This window comes from Ceratotherium simum, chromosome 13 (assembly GCF_057802395.1).
Source record: "Ceratotherium simum simum isolate JZ-2026a chromosome 13, ASM5780239v1, whole genome shotgun sequence".
Lineage (NCBI taxonomy): Eukaryota > Metazoa > Chordata > Mammalia > Perissodactyla > Rhinocerotidae > Ceratotherium > Ceratotherium simum.
In genome coordinates, this window is record NC_141912.1 from 55,210,812 (window position 1) to 55,222,506 (window position 11,695).

At 44.2% G+C, this 11,695-nt stretch overlaps 1 long non-coding RNA gene across 1 annotated transcript; it reads left to right on the forward strand.

Moving 5' to 3' along the window:
* Positions 1 to 3,053: 3,053 nt before the first annotated feature.
* Positions 3,054 to 11,451, forward strand: LOC147915735 (uncharacterized). Its single transcript, XR_015554164.1, has 2 exons — positions 3,054 to 3,602; positions 11,245 to 11,451. It is a non-coding gene; the product is annotated as an uncharacterized LOC147915735 (long non-coding RNA).
* Positions 11,452 to 11,695: the final 244 nt, after the last annotated feature.

The following is an 11,695-nucleotide window of genomic DNA, read 5'->3' on the forward strand; positions in this document are numbered from 1 at the left end:
GATTAAAGGAGAATCAAGACTAATTTCAAAGCACAGAATCATGTGGCATCCTTTTTGGAATTAATACCATAAATATTTTTTCACTAAAACTATTTGGTCCTAAGAGGATCATCCAAGATCAGTTCCAATCAAATAATGTAAAAGGAATTGCTTTTTTTTTTTTATGAGGAAGATCAGCCCTGAGCTAACATCCATGCCAATCCTCCTCTTTTTTTTTTTTTTTTTTTTGCTGAGGAAGACTGGCCCTGAGCTAATATCCATGCCAATCTTCCTCCACTTTATGTGGGACGTCGCCACAGCATGGCCGGACAAGCAGTGCGTCCATGCACACCCAGGATCCGAACCCGGGCCGCCAGCAGCAGAGCACGAGTACTTAACCACTACGCCATGGGGCTGGTCCCAGGAATTGCTTTTTGTATGTGGTTTGAAGCACTTTGAAATTTTTGCAGTTAAGGAGGAAAAAGATTCAAACTACCTCGCCCACCCTTTTTGCCAGTTTAGGTCTGTCCTTGCTGTGTGTGATCATTTTCCATTCTCTTATATTGTCTTGAACAAACCTTGATGCAACTGGATAAGGTTTCTTTTATTATCTCTCTCAAGAACCTAAGAAACACCAGATACTACTTCTCGACTGGTCGCTTGGAGGTCACAGCATGCCACTTTTAGATGTTCTCTCACCATTTGAATTTTCCTTTAAAAGGAATGATATTCTAGAGAGCCAAATTTTAAGGCTATTTAAATGTGAAAGTTAACAGACTATAAACTCCACCACATGGTGAAATCCTTCACCGTAGACAGTGAGTAGATAAAGACTAGGCTGTTGATTTGAAGCTAATCTACTAAAAAAAAAAATTCTAGAAAGTTCTATATAAAACGTGCAATAAAATTATGATGATAATTTGAGGCTGTCCATATGTTCACATTCTGGTAAAAAGCAAAACTGTAGGGGCTGGCCCAGTGGTGTAGTGGTTAAGTTTGCATGCTCTGCTTCCGTGGCCTGGAGTTCATGAGTTTGCATCCCGGGCGTGGACCTATGCACCACTCATCAAGCCACACTGTGGCAGCATCCCACATACAAAATAGAGGAAGATGGGCAACAGATATTAGCTCAGGGCCAATCGACCTCACCAAAAAAAAGAAAAAAAGCAAAACTGTAAATTCTAAGGGTGAGGTTGGCATGTAAATACAAAATCTGACCAGGTTATCAACATACTTTTCATTTCAAGGTGTTTGGGGATTAAGTTTTTGTTTTGTTTTTAGTTTGTACATGGGGTGTACATATTTTAAGCTAACAAATATTTAACTTACTATGCTAGACACTTTAGAAGCATTACTTCATTTAACTCTGACAGCAATATGAGAATTATGAAGTATGTATTGTATTACTACAGTCCCCATTTTACAGATGAGGAAAGTGAGGCTCGAAGAAGTTATGCAACCGTCCACCAGCACAGAGAAGCCGAAAAGCAGATCTTGAACCTGAGGACTGAGCCTCAGACCAAGGCTCTGTTCCTAACCACGACCTACATTTGCCCCAGTTCTCCAAACACGGGCTTAGTCACTGTCCCTTAACAACTCCATACACCTCAATCCCACATTGGCACAGAAAACAGCAGCTTGGAAAATAACCGTTCTCTGCACAGAAAGTCTTGGTACGGTCAGCACTGTGTACACCACAGAACATGTGTGCTGGGACTGGAGTCATGCCTAGTCCAGATTTTTATCCAACATCAGATTTTCTAATCCATTTAAGCCTATTTGCAAAGTCATTCTTTTCTGTACTAATGACTTAGAAACAGCTGGAATTTTTTTAGCCAAAGTTTTGAAATCTCAGATCTCTATGAAAAGAAACAAAAACGAGCCACTTCAGATAATCCAGAGACCTGCAATGCTGAATTCCTTTTCATTCTGGAGATTTGGCATGAATCCCTTAAACCTCCATTTGTTTAAAAAAAAAAAAAAATACTGCAAATGAGTCCTGTAACATGCACTGCTGACAGGGATGATCTGGGATCATCTCACTGGGGGCCAGAGATTCATGTTATTACAGCTTTTATGTACATTTCTCCTTTGGCTTCATTTCCACTCCAAAGAAAAAGAAAATTCCTATTCTCTCCTAAAGCAAGTATGCAAATTCTACTACATAAAAATTGGTCATGAGGATGGCTAAGTCTCTATCCTTCATAGGATCCTCCCAAGTCTATAGTATATATGTTTTTAATATGGGTAAAACCCTGGTGATGAATATCTAAGATTTTCTGAAAAGTGGTCTCTTCCTCCCCCTCTCTGGAGGGGAATTTGCAGTCTGCCTTTACCTAACTGAGGTCCAACCCACTACTAGCATCGCCTGGAGGGCTCATTAAAACACAGATGGCTGGGCCCTACTGAGCCAGGGCCCTAGAGGTTGCACTGCTGAAAGTTCCCAGGTGATGCTGATGCTGCTAACCAGAGACCACACATTGAGAACCACAGCTCTAACTCACTGGTTCCCAAACTACTCCACAGGGGAATCGCCTGAGAACAGTTCTTTTTTTAAAATGTGGATGCCCAAAGTCCCGCTCCAAGAGATTCTGATTTAATTGGCCTGAGGTGCTGCCCTAGCACCGGAATTTTTTAAAGCTCCCCGAGTGAGCTATCGTGCTGAAAGAACCTCTGATCCAGTCCTCACAGCCCACGGCCTGTGCGCTCCGGGGTGCGCCACGTGTGGACGCCCGCAGCCCCTTCCAAGAAGTCAGAGGCAGAGGAGGATGAGTTTAGGGGAGTAAATCACCGCACGTTATTCATTCTCAGGGCAGAAATCAGCCCCCAGCGAACCTCCCAAGATGCATTAACACCCAGTAACTTTGCAAGACAAACTCTGACATCCCAGCCTCCAGCCTGGGCGCGGAGATCACCTCACGGCTCACCAACCGCCCCCGCGCGCGGAGAAAACTGCACCCTCGGGACACCTCAGATGCCAAATTGCAGCCCCGGGAGGGCCAGCCCTGAAGCCCCTATTTGTCATTCTGTCAGGGAGAGAGGGGAAGGCGGTGTCACCTTACCTGGCGCGGCGTCCAGGGTCGGGGTTGCTGTCGCAACCAGCTGCGTGTTCCAGCAGGGGGCCGAGGGTGTCCCGAGCAGTGCCCAGCCCCAACCTGGACGGAATCTGGGCTGACACAGAGTCGGTCTCCCCGCAGCGGCCGGTGCAGCGCCGCGGCTGGGAAACGCGCTCCCAGCCCCCTGGAGGCGGAGCCCGGAGATAAGGTTCGCGCTCCCCACCCGCCCCCTTTCCGGGGCGAAGGCCAGAGGGTGGGTTTTGGATCTGGATCTCGAAGTGCGAACTGGTAGTGGAACCCTGGTAGAAACAGGCTCAGTTCAAATCCTGCAAGGCCCAGAAAATGCACGACCGGGCAGAGGCGGGATGAGGGACTACCCGGGACGCGGGAAAGATAGAGGTTGAAAGAGCAAGCACCAAGGGAGGCCAGGACTGGGGAGCGTCGCCTGCATGGATCAAGGGAGGCCTTCCTCCCTGTGCCCGTGAGAACGGCCCCCTCCCCGGGGCGCCAGGGTCAGTCCCCGTGGCCCGTCCAACCCCTGACTGATGCACCTGCCTTTGACCTAAGGTAAGAGCCGCTGGAAAGGCTGAGGGGAGTTCACTTTCAAATAGGTAGGCAGTTACCTCTGAGGACTTAGGAGTTATAGGGAAGTCCTGGAATAAGGTGACTGCCTTATGACAATAAAGGGATGCTCTGTGCTCTGCCCCTTTTAGTCCCTTACTCACAGCACAGCCAGAAAGCTATACCACATTTGTGTGCTTAGAACCCTGATGTGCTGTGGCCCCCAGCCACTCTCACCTGTCACTCTCCTCACTTCCCGAATATGGCGGGCTTGCCCTGCCTTATACACACCAGTGTCTTCTCCTCCCACTGGCTCTTCTGCCTCCAGAGCTCTGTCCCAGACCTCATCACAGTTGCCCACTTCTCCTCATTCAGGTCTCAAATGTCGCTTCCAGAGGGTCCTTCCTGCACACCCCATCCAAATGGAACTCCCACAACCATCCCCATCCCCTAAGGCCACTTCATTTTCAACAGATCACTTATTACTATTTGAAATTTTATTATTTGTGTGTTGTTCTTTTGTTTTGCATCCCTCTCAAGGTACAGAGGACAGAGAGTATGAGAGGTATGAGAACAGAAAATTGGGCTCATTCCCAGCTTTATCCTCTACGTCAGAACAATACCTGGAACATGGAAGGTGCTCAGTACATATCAGCTGAGTGAATGTGTAATTAATGTCTCCCCAGGGGAGAACCTTCACAAAGAAATGCCTTCCTTCAGTAACTGAATCCTACTGAATTCAGGTCAGATACAAACATCTTGGGATAATCATCGTTTCCCGCATTTCCTCATTCACTCATTCATTCATTCATACATACATGTTATGTATGTATGTATGTCCACCTGGGACCTACTATGTGACAGGCTCTGTGCTAAGCTTTTTACATATATTTTCTCATTTAATCCTCTCCCTAAATATGTGAGAAAGCTTAGCAACTTTTAACATTATTTCTCTGGTAATATTCATTGTCTGACGTACAAAGAACTGACATACAAACTTTTGACCCACAACCTCTTCACAAAATAGGGACGGCCTATACTAGCCCTGGAGCTCCGCTACCCTTGACAACTCTGCAACTTTGTTAGGACAGGAAACGGCTCTGTGAGCTGAGAGGCAGGATCCTCCTTGTGGGTCTCACTCAGCCCCCATACTCAGTCCTGTTGCATGAAAGAAAAAGCCCTGGTATGTGCCCAAGAGGAAAACATTCTCAGCTTCTCTCCCAGGTATTCTGAACTGGAAAATGAAAGACAAAGGTGTTAGAAATTTCTTCTCATTCCAATGCTATAGGTGGGTATGAAAACCCAGCCACCTTTAAGGGCAGACAGGTGACATAAGTGTTGTTATGCAAATATGTTTCTTCATGGGCCATATCAGTGAAAATATAATAATCCTTTTCCAATATGAAGACATAGACAGCAATTTCCTAATAATACTCTTGTTAATGAAGAGAATACATTCCAACTTCTCAGCAAATGGACTTCTCCCACTTTGCAGAGGAAATTGAAGCCTGACACATTCAAATCTATACCCAACTGTTTCTGCTTCGTATCTATTAGAATAGAAAAGGGGCCCCCCAACTTCTGCTCTGTGCCCCACCTCTTTCCGTCTCCTTAGGAACCACCCCATTCATGGTTCCATCTCCTCTTATATCTTGAACCTCTTCCTCTTAAATAACTTATTTGAACTTACTCCAGGCTCTCCTATCCCACATCATTACATTCTGGTATTCTTACCACTTCCTGAAACTGCTCCAGCCAAGTGCTAACAATCACCCATATTCAATGGACTAGGGGTACTATACCAGCTTCTGATTCAGGATGCCGGTGAGGGGGCCTAGGGATCTGTAGTTTGCAGAAGCTCCCCCCCAGGTTATTATAGTGCACACTTTCTGTTGAGAACAGTTCCAAAGGCTACATGTCAGTTCTTTCTTAATCTCTCAGTAGTTTTTGACCTGTTTGGCCCCATCCCTATCCTTCTTGAAATACTTTCTTCCCCTGCCCTTATTAACTTTTCCCCTACCTATCCACCTCTGCTACGGGTTCCTCTTCTTCTGCCCATCTCAAGGTGCCCATCCCTAAGCCTTCTCTTCTCCTAATGAATTCTCTTAAGCCATGTTATGCATTTCCATAGCTTCATTGATAGTTGAAGTTCTTAACCTGGGATCCACGTTTGGCCGTCAGGGAGTCTGTTAATCCCTAGAATTTCCATCCAGTATTCTGTGTACACATATATGTTAATTTTCCGGGGAGAGGTTTTTTAGGTTCTTTTAGATTATCAAAGCATGGCCCTCTGGCACCTCTTTTACTCACAAAAAAAGGTTAAGAGCCCTTCATGTACTCCCATTTCTACATCTCCAACCCAAGTCTCTTTCTCCAACTTTTGGCCAGTATCCCAGCTGTCCACTGGACCTCTTCACTCGTATGAATGACAGATACTTCAAATAAAATATGATCAAGCCCGAGCTTATTATCTTCCCGTCCCCTCCAAAAAAACCTGCTCCTCCTCTCTGCATTCTCTGTCTTTCCCAAAGTCACCACTGTTGATCCAATTGCTCAAGATGGGACTTTGCCACAGTCTTCACTCTAAAGTAAATCTGACCCTCTGCTGATTAAAACACCAACATGATTTTCTATTGCTCTTAAAATAAGCTCTGAACTCTTCAACACTTCTCCAATTCTCTTACCTGGCTTTACCTCTCCACCCTCAGGACGTAATACTGCCTCCCCACCTCCTCAGCCCCTTATCCTCTAAACACTAGCCATACTGAACTGCTGCTGCCCAGGCTTCCAACCTACAGCAGCTGCGAGACAATTAATTTGTGTTGTTTAAACTGCTAAATATGTGGTAATTTGCTACACAACAACGGAAAACTAGTACAGTGACCATAAGCCCAGCTGTTCTGGCAAGGTCTAAATTTCCTGAGCTATTTATTTAATAAATATAATATATTTTAACATGTAATTAATATTATTTAATTATTATATCCATCAATAAATATTTTATTAATCATTTAGCAAATTTAATATTCATTAAATATTTATTTAAGACTTGCATGTAAACATTTAAATTTAAAAATTAGTAAAGAAAATATGCTTGCCAAGTAAAATTTCCCAATTTTTGTTTTAGAACATTATTGTACCCCTAACTACAATATTGCCTCTTCCTCAACATCAGAGATCTAAGTCAGAGACCCCAAAACTAGAACAGAAGAGACCAAAAGAAACTTCATTTCCTTTACAGTCCTCCTCGTCTCATCTCAGCACCTGTGTTACAAAGGATTGCCTGTAATTAATATATTCCTCCCTTAGAAATGCCTTCTGCCTTGACTTTTCATGGCTCACTTCTGCTCAAGGTAATAATTCTTCCTCTTCTTCAGAAGAATAAGCCTATATTATTGCTATATTATTGCATTTTAAGTCTCAAATTCTCAACAACTAAAGTATGTTTAATCAATCCACCACTGCTGAGCCACACAGCTACAATTAAAAGTCAGTACCATTGAGAGCAAGTGCCATATCTCTATCGCTCACCATTCTATTCCCATGGTAACAATGAACAAATATTTATTGAATGAATGAATGAACCTAAGGTGACAAGACCAGAGGAGAATAACATCAATGTATATATACTGAATGCATTGATGTTATTCCAGGCACCAGGCTAGAATTTTGGGACATAGCTGTGAACAAAACAAGCCCCCGCCCTCCCTAAAATCCCTCTAAAATAATGCACCGTTCACAAAGGCAGGCAGTTCTCAAATGCTCTCTCTAGCATTGCAGGCAGCGTCATCCCAAGCAAATTTTATTGTTCTCACCATTTCCTCCAGTAGTGCTATGTAAGTGAAATGTAACTAAAATTTTAATCAAGGACATGTGTAAAGGAAGTGAGAAGTTACCTGGAAAGAGAAAGAATGAATTACCTGATGGCGTCAGAGCTGCAGACCACAGAAACCAACGCCGGATAAGTTCAGCAGCAAAAGAAAGTATTGGAATGATAGTGGCCACAGGCTTCATAGGAAGGCTAGAGAACCCGGCTGGGACAAAGACAGACTGGGTAGGGCCAGAGTCTCTGTAGCAGATACTGCTCGACAGTCTGGTAGAGGCACCGCAGCTCGAAAGAAAGGACTGCATCTATTTTTCCTGCCCTTGCAACACTCCACCCAAGACCCACGGTCCAGAGAGGGTCCAGTTAGCCCGGCTTCGGTTACATGCCCACTCCCTTATTAGGGGAGGGCAGGTCTGACCGTCCCAAAGCTGATGGCTGGGAAGTGTCTGACCAGAGAATACCACGTGACAACCAGGGACTGGGTATTATCTGATCAATCTGACCATAAAGTCAGCCCTTCCCAGTAGCACTCCTTCAAATACAGAGTGGACTTAAGTAGTTCCCGAAGTCATGAGGAAGTTACTTGACTAGGTGGCCAACCTTGAAGCAGTTCCCATGTGAGGGATATCCAGGATGCTGACTGCAGAGGCTTGGGTCACATGCTGCATCCTTGGAGCCAGGAGTGGAGCCCCACCCAGAGCCCACAGGCTGGAAGAGGGAGGTGGCAGTTCTTCAGATAGAAGCAAGGCTCTGTTAAACTAAAATGGAGGAAACAGACCTGAGAGATGGGGATATCAAAAAGCAACAAATGTTCACCATAGTTTGCACCTTTTGCTGTCCAGGTTCCAAGTACAATCTTTTCCCAAGTGAAAACCTCATCAGATTACTACATTCAGCTCCAAATCCAAGATGTGCATTTTTCTTGGTCAGGTTTAGATGGTCCAGCAACCTTTGGCTAAATGGTCAAATTAACCAGTATCAATATTGGAGAGAGAAAAAATAACTCAGTAAAGACCACCTACTTGGAAAAAGACAGAAAAATACACACCATCCCACTGCCATTGTCCATAATATATCCTGCTAAAAAGAGCCAAGACTAGTCCCTGGAAGAGAAGTGAGTGACCTGATCAGCCCACCGATAGCCCCTAATTCTGCCCTCCAGGAGGATCTCCTTTGACCATTGATCATAGGACATTTTTGACAAGGTTGAGGTTGTTACTGCCCAACATGGGGCCTTCTGCTTGCCGCAAGACATGCCAATATTCAAGAGGCAAGGTGGTAGAAGAAAAAGGACTTTTTTATTACAGCTTGCTAGCAAGAGGGAAGATGGCCAACTCATGTCCAAAAGAACCATCTTAAGGGGGCATGAAATCTTACAGCAGTTATATAGGCCATTGTGTTATTGGGGAGGGGGTTAGGAATGTTGACCTTCTGGTGTTACACACTGGGAGTGCCCCACCAGATCTTTCAGTTTTCACTGATGATAGCTATCAGCCTAGATTCTCTCTTTGGGGGTCATCACATTCCTAAGGAACTCAAAAAAACGAAATTGTCATCTTATCGCAACTGGGAGGTACATGCACAAGCAGGGGTCGGAACATCTACAGAGCAGGTAGATCTCCTGGAGGGTGCATATCCAGCTGGGTTAGTTAGTCAGAGGTCGTTCCAAGTTACAACAGAGTTTTTCTTTTCTACAATATGGCTTTCCTTATGTCAACCTTGTCTTGAGCCGGTATCAAGGTCTGTCTGAAAATATAATTCCTTTAAACCCTAGGAGGCTTCTGGTCAATTCCAGAGGCTAGAAACTAAAGACTGGTATCTTATCTAGTCATAGTCCTTGCATGCAGACATCTACTTGAGGATTCTGGTTTCCTGGCCGCAGTTTCATTGTTCTGCCCATTGCCCTAGCCTCTGCCTAGAGCAATTATAAACAGAGATGTGGGGTGGAGTGTCTCACCCAGTCTGACCTTTGACTCCAAACTATAGCCAAACTTCATTCTTGCAGTGAATTATCCTTGCAGTCATTATCCCCTTTGACAATCAGACACTGCATAACAACAGCTGCATGCAAGGGTACTGGGGAGTTGGCTTCTCCCGGAAAGCAATCTTATTTCTGTCTGTGGTTCCCACCTTCCTGCTTTTGATCACACTAACTTTATCACTAAGCAGAGAGCTTGACTCTTCCCAGCTATCCAAGGCTCCAGAGTACCAGGATTTAAGCTATCTCATTTTGCAGGCTGCAATCAGTGTCTCCAGAAAAGCCGTGTTTTGATTTTGTTTTTTTTCACTTTTCCTCTTTTCAAAATGAGCTTCAACTTAAGTGTATCAATTTCTTCTAGGGTCCTACTCAAGACTGCAAGATGTAGCCAAAAAAAGGTCAATACCTTCACTTTTTCCTTCTGCGTCTCTGAAAGACTCAAAGGGTCTGAGTCCCAAGTTCCTACAGGCTACAGCTTAACAAGCTTTCCCCTGTTATGTAACAATGATGGCCAACTGCCCAGTCCTGGATAGAGTTCCTTTTCTGCCCTCCATCCTCCCTCGCCTAGATAATTTTGCGTGTTAAGCTCTGTGACTCGTAGCACCCTACTCTGGCCCTGATTTCTATATCAATTAGGGCTCCTTGGTTGCAAGCACAGAAACTGTTTCTAATTTACACAGAAAATTAATCCTTTGGAAATATATGAGTAGCTCAGAGAAAGGCTGGAAAACTAAGTTTAGAAAAAGGAACCAGCTAAAGCTGCTGAGGTAGCAGGAACTACTTAGCATTCTTAAGAGGATATCACCAGTGGTAGAAATGAGCTACATTTTTTCCCCATTCATATATTAATCTACTCAATGTATAAGGACAGTGAGTTTCTTTGGCCTAGCTTAGGTCACCTACCAACCCCTTAGATTATGAGAGAACAAGGCATCCAATTGTGCTGGCCTGCTAAAACTGCCCACAATGGGGAAGAAGAAATCCTCAAAGGAAATCAGGATGCTGCTACCATAAAAAGGAGGAATAAATGCTGGGTGGGCAAAACAAAACAGAATAGCCACTACAGAGAGAGGAAAGCTATGCCATTTCCTTAGGGCTTCTTTAGATCCTACTGTAGGCGCCACCTCCTCTTTCCAACACCCACATCCTCGGATTGTACACGTACCTCCAGTTGATGGATAGATCCAAAAGGCCTAATATACAATAACTGTATTCTGTCTAAAAAGACATGGCAGGGCCGGCCCCGTGGCTTAGCGGTTAAGTGCTCGCACCCGGGTTTGGATCCCGGGAGCGCGCCGACACACCACTTCTCCGGCCATGCCGAGGAGGCGTCCCACATACAGCAACTAGAAGGATGTGCAACTATGACATACAACTATCTACCGGGGCTTTGGGGAAAAAAAAAGGAGGAGGATTGGCAATAGATGTTAGCTCAGAGCTGGTCTTCCTCAGCAAAAAGAGGAGGATTAGCACGGATGTTAGCTCAGGGCTGGTCTTCCTCACAAAAAAAAAAAAAAAAGTAAAAAGACATGGCATATAGTAGCCCTATCAGGGAAATAATTAGGAAGTACCTCAGATGCTCACTGCTAAACTATAGACCTTGGGCTGGTGTTTCCAGAAACATCACAGCCCAGAGGCCCATGATTTTGCAGGAGTGATTCTAGTGGTCCTTGGTTTTGGCTCCCATGATAACATCACTGGACCACTCAATCTGTAGAAGGCATCATCCACAAGGACTGGTTTAGGGATGGACACATGACCCAAATTGAGCTAGTAAGAGGTCTCTCTAGGACTTTGGAAGTGAGAGAAAGAGGGGTTTTTGATGGTTTTTGTTTTATTCTTAGATTTTTGAACTTCAAGATGTAAGCCTACATCTTCCTAGGAGAAACCCTGACTGAGAATGAAGCCAACACAGAGAAAAGCAAAACTACCGAAAGAGAACCATCTACTGACCTCATTTGAGTATCTACGTCCAGCCATTACTGAAACTAGGCCTACATCTGGATTTTTCCCTTACGTGAGCCAATAAATCCCTTTTTTATTTAAGCTTATTTGAATCGGGTTTCTGTTGTTCTCAATGAGAAGAGCCCTACATTGAACACCCAAAAGCAATTCTGAAGCTAAGACTCTTAAGAAAATAACATAAAATCCTTCAGTGTCTTAAATTCTTCTTAAATATATGGCTTTAAATGCTAAATATCAATGCTTAATATCATAGTTTGGCATCAATAATAAATATTTTTATAAGTCTCCTTAAAAGTCCAAAAGCGGAAGATAATTTGAGTTTATATTCTA